Source organism: Vigna umbellata, chromosome 6, assembly GCF_029865625.1.
Source record: "Vigna umbellata cultivar VRB3 chromosome 6, Vumbellata_1.0, whole genome shotgun sequence".
Lineage (NCBI taxonomy): Eukaryota > Viridiplantae > Streptophyta > Magnoliopsida > Fabales > Fabaceae > Vigna > Vigna umbellata.
In genome coordinates this window covers 32,375,835-32,381,834 of record NC_142170.1, presented here as the reverse complement: position 1 = coordinate 32,381,834, position 6,000 = coordinate 32,375,835, and positions in this window count along the sequence as shown.

Sequence of the window (6,000 nt, the reverse complement as noted above, 5' to 3'; positions counted from 1 at the left end):
GTGGTTCATCACTAATGTGGACTCAGCTATTCAAAGAGTATATAGTTTTTTCTTTAAAAACATTCTTGTGTAAAGTGACTTAACCTTATATAATTTGATGAGGGTATCCCAAATCTCCTTTGTCGTCGTTTTCTTCACGACATTGGATAAAACAACATCTAGCATTGCTAAGAGGCATTGCTAAGTGTCATTGCTAAGTGCAAATTTGCAATAACATTTTCATTAATTTTTTCCACCTTTGATTTGATATTTCGAAAGGGTTTTTCCCAATTGTCGCTGGACAATTGTACTTCCTTAAAATTTCCTTCATTCTCATTTTCCATGAGAAGAAATTATTCCCCTTGAACCTCTTTATCTCGTACTTCATTGTCATGTTTTAGAAAACCAACTTACATAATTCTCTTTTTGAATATCTACCGAAATAATAACAATAGATCATGAAGTCATACATTAGGTAAGTTTCCAGAAAGAGGAGGTAGGTCACTGATGTATCAAGTCTTTCCTAGTCATAACTTTTCCCAGACATACACTTCCCCACTACCAACCACAAAGCATACTTAGAATTTTACCAATAGCCCTGATACCGTTGTTGGGTATCACACAAATCACACAAGCATGCACAACTAAAGTAAAATGAGAAAAAATACCGACAACAGGAAAAAATGAAAATTTATGCGAATGAAAGAAATTACATACCTTTCTCTCTTGTCCCAAGGAGAAAAAAGAATACTAAAAGTATTTAAAGAAAACTAATATTCTCTCTCGAAATTTTCTTTCTAATACAATACAAAAGAAATAAGGAGAATGTGATGCTTAGAAGAAGCATTTGAGCTTCTTACATAATGACCAAAGTAAGCCCCTACAGAATTTCCACCAATGTGGGACTTCTTTCCTTCATAGTTTGTGTGGAAGGATTTATAGACTATAGTACTCAAAATACCTACATTGAAGAATAAGTTGCCAAAAAGCTCTCGTACAATTTCAAGATAACTCTTGACCTTATGGAAGAAAAGTAATAAGAAAGCATATGATTCAAAACAAGAAATGTAAAGAGTCTCAAAATGATATTCAATTGTGTATGGAAAGTGAGTATTTAACTTGATTTTAGAAAATGTTTTAAAGTAAACAAAACCACACTGTTTTTTATACAACTAAATCCACCAACTAAAACTTTGACTACTGGATGTTGTAGGCAAATAAGAAAACTCAAAAACAAATTTTCAATATTCCTTTTAGATTTTTTTCAAATAAAGAGTACACAAACCACAAGCAAAGAGAGGCATATTAGATTAGCAATGGATGAAATTGTTGCCAACATTTAGGGGCCATAAATTTGTGACGAAAACCAATGGTTAGCGACAATTTCTGTGACGAATTTCGAAGGGTTGCGATGAATTTACAGTTGAAAAATAAAATACAACATCTTTATAAAGGTTTGGAACAATTAAGCTTTGATAAACAATTTATAAGAACCCACTTAGGCTCTTATAGGTAGTTAGGAAAGTTCATTACAATCTACAAAGGTGCAACATAATTCACAAGATGTCAAGCTTCCAAGATGGTGCGTACATATGGTTTTCTTGGCTAAGAAAGGATGACTAAGGTTTTGGTTATATCAACGTTTAAGATATCCTTTATGGTATAGAAGATTCTTAAAAGGTTAAAGGTGATTTAAGATAGGTTCTTCAAGGAAGAAAGAGTAAAGGTTGGTGAAAGCCAAAAGGTTTAAGGTGACAGTTCTCGATTATCTTTCTTAGTTTTCTTATATGTTTCTTTGTGAGATTTTGTATAAATTAAAAGTACTTTATATCTAAATTAATTTATAATATTTTATCTAATTTGTTTAAATTTATACTTTTAATTTGTATATAAATTCATATAACTTTTTTTTTCTATAAATTAATATGTTTTCCTTTTCATTTAAAAAAAATATCTATAAAAAAATTATTCAAATATATATTTTCTATGTGTTAGAATATTTACCATATTTATTATCATTATATTGTGTTTAGGCTTACCCTATTTTTCATTATTATATTGTGTCTAGGGTTACGCTATTTATCATGTACTTTTGTATCAAAACCTTCTTATATATAGAATGAGAGTGAGGGGCATCTTTCAAGTCCTTGAGAATTATTTTTCAGTTTCAATCTGAAGTTACTATTAGAGCGGGTTGATCCTGCTCTGGTTTCTGTCTAGTCTCCAAACCCCAGTTGTTGTATGCAACTGTCTGACATCGTTTGCCACTGTCCATCGTCGTTTGTCGATGTCCACCATCGTCTGACACTATTTTGCTAATGTGAGAAGTTGTCCACTAAAGTTTGCCACCATCAACCTCTGTTCCCTGCCATTTCGACGCCGTCCGTCGCCGTCTACCATCATAGTTTTGTCCGATGACCACCAGATCTGGTTCACCTCTCTATGCGACAACCAACCTCACCGGTGTCGGAGCTCCGCTCTCCTCTATGCGTCACCATGCGCAACATCTTTGTGCGTCGCGAACAGGCACGTGCTGCTCACGCACTACCATCTGGTTGCCAGAACGCCACCGCGCTAGTGTAGAAAAGGCCTTTGACGTCACCGTTTAGACGTCCGACCCCCAAATATCAAACGTAAAAAATGACTGGTGGCATTTGTGTAATTAAAAAGAGTAAATAAACGTTTAATATTGGGGGTCTGACGTCTATAGTCTATTTAGAGGTTAGACAACTCCATTAGATGCCAAAAAGATAGGTAAAAGTAAAAGAAATGAATTTTTTATTACTATTAGACATCTGGGCTGGGGGGGTCTAACGTCTATAGTCTATTTTAAACGTCTCTTATGGGGGGAGCCGACTTCTAAATACTCAGCCCAAAAATTTAAAAAGTCACTTTTTGACTTCATTTAGACGTCTGATCCCACTACTCTGATTTCTAAAGTCATTTAGACGTCTGTTATGGGGGGAACAAACTTCTAAATACTCAGCCCAGAAATTTTAAAAGTCACTTTTTGACTCCATTTAGATGTCTGATCCCGCCACTCCGACTTATAAAGCCATTTAGATGTCTGTTATGTGGGGAACAAACTTCTAAATACTCAACCCAAAAATTTAAAAAGTCACTTTTTGACTCCATTTAGAGGTCTGATCCCACCACTCCGACTTCTAAAGTCATTTAAACGTCTCTGATGGGGGAACAAACTTCTAAATACTCAGCCCATAAATTTGAAAAATCACTTTTTGACTCCATTTAGAGGTGTGGTCCCGCCTAGAAAAGGCTTTAGATGTTTGTTATTTTGGGCTTTTTACGTCTGATCCCGACCTGACGTCTATTCGGGTGACGTTGATGGGACGTCGGACCTAGTCAAACATTTATATAGATGTCTGATCTGTACAGATCGGACGTCTATAAAAATGTTTGACCTGAACAGATCATACGTCTAAAACATCGTTGTATTTGATTGGATCTTTCTCCACTTGAGGCCTCTCGGGTTGCTTCTGGCTCATGGGGAATCGAGTTTACAACTTTATATTTTAGTTGAAGAGAATGGATTGTATGTTTTTTTTTGTATTGGATGGTTTTAAAAACATAGTGGAGGGAATTGGAGGAGTGCAAAACGCAAGAAATCGCCGCCTAAGAATGCCGCCCAAGGACATGAGCAAAACTGCACCAAAACCCAACAAAAACGCATTTTAATCGGTTCAAATGAAAGATAATTCATCAAAGAGTAATGTAATCGGAGTAAAATTAATTTAAAACGGTGCAAAAGTGAGAAAATGAACCTGAAAATCATAGCCTGTAGAGAGAAAAAGCGAGGAAGATAATGAATAGTAAGTGCGTGTAACGGCTGCCTCGCGTTCGCGGTGTTTTAATGCAGACATTTAGGAGTCGGTTCCCCCCATAACAGACGTCTAAATGGCTTTGGAAATCGGAATGATGAGATCAGATGTCTAAAAATTGAGTCAAAAAGTAACTTTTTAAATTTTTGGGCTGAGTACTTAGAAGTATGTTCCCCCCATAATAGACGTCTAAATGGCTTTAGAATTAGAGTGACGGGATCATACGTCTAAATGGATTCAAAAAGTGACTTTTTAAATTTCTAGGCTAAGTATTTAGAAGTTTATTCCCTCATAACAGACGTCTAAATGACTTTAAAAGTCGGAGTGGCGGGATCAGACGTCTAAATGGTGTCAAAAAGTGACTTTTTAAAATTTTGGGCTGAGTATTTATAAGTTTTTTCCCCCATAACAGATGTCTAAAATAGACTATAGACGTCAGACCCCCCAACCTAGACGTCTAATAGTAATAAAAAATTCATTTTTTTTACTTTTACATGTCTTTTTGGCGTCCAATGGAGATGTCTGACATCTGAATAGACTATAGACGTCAGACCCCCCAATATCAGACGTCTATTTACTCTTTTTAATTACAAAAATGTCACCGGTCATTTTTTACGTTTGATATCTGAGGGCCGGATGTCTAAACAGTGACGTCAAAGGCCTTTTCTACACTAGTGAATATCAAAAGTATCTATGGTTAAAGTCTAACAACTTGGCACAACCATCTCAATCTCCCAATACATCAATAACCTACATTTCTCAATCCATGGAAGGTCAAAATTCATGAGTAATTGACTCAGGTGCTTCTGATCACATTTCTGGTAATTCCTCTTTATTTTCATCTATTTCCTTTCGAGAAAAACCTCAATTCATAACCCTTGAAAGTGGATCTAAAACTTCCTCAAAAGGAGTCAGTCATGTTTCCTTTTCTCCCTCCCTCAATATAAACTCTTTCATTTTTGTCCCTAATTGTCCTTTTGATTTAATTTCCCTAAGTTAGTTGACTAAAATGTTAAATTGTTAGATAACCTTTGATCACAAATATTTTGTTATACAAGAGTGTGGTTCGGGGTGACAGATTGGAGAAGGATATGAAGCTGGCGGATTATACCATTTTGGATCTCGTCCAAGGGTGTGTTGTGTTGCTGCTCTTAATCCTAAAGTGCTACATGATCAACTTGGCCATCCTCATTTGTCCAAATTAAAAAAAGATGTTTCCTGAACTTAGTGGTCTCTAGACTTTAGAATGTGAGTCATGTCAACTAGGAAAACATGCTAGATATACCTTTCCTAATAGGTCTCAATCAATATGTAATTCTAGTTTTTCCATCATCCATTCTGATATATGGGGACCTAGTTGTATTGCCTCCTTTGGCTTTAGATATTTTGTTACCTTCATTGATGAATATTCAAGATGTGCTTGGGTTTATCTTATGAAAAATCGTTTTGAATTGTTAGCCATCTTTACATTCTTTTTGAATGAAATCAAGAATGAATTTGGTGAAGTAATCAAAATATTAATAAGTGATAATGCCAAAAAGTATTTCTCATCCTCATTTTCTCTCATCTTGAGTTCTCATGGTATTTCACATCAATCTACTTGTCCTCATACATCACAACAAAATGGTATCTTATATCAGTCTGCTCATACCCTTTTGCTTGGTGCCCATATTCTTGTCCATCACTAGGGGGATGTCATCTTAACTGCATGTTATCTTATTAATAGGATGTCCTCCTCCTCTCTTGATCATAAAGTCTCTTTCTTCATTCTGTTTCCTAATGATCCTTTCTTTCACACATCTCCCTAAGTGTTTGGCTACATATGTTTTGTTCATGACATGTCTCTAGGACTAGACAAACTCTCCGCTCGCGCTCTAAAATGTGTCTTCTTAGGCTATTCTCGACTCCAAAAAGGATATCAATGTTACTCTCTTGAAACTTAGAAGTATTACATGTTTGCCATGTCACATTCTTTGAATAGACTCCTTACTTCTCTTCATCTATTTAGGATGTTTCTATTCTCCAACATGTCCTTCCTATGCCAATGGTTAAGTCAAATAACTTCACTGTCTCTATCATTCCAAGTCTTGATCACAATCCTCCTACACTTGTTTCTCCACATACTGAGATAATCTCACGTAGAGTCCCAATGGATTGTCCATCTCCCCAAGAAAATGGTGAA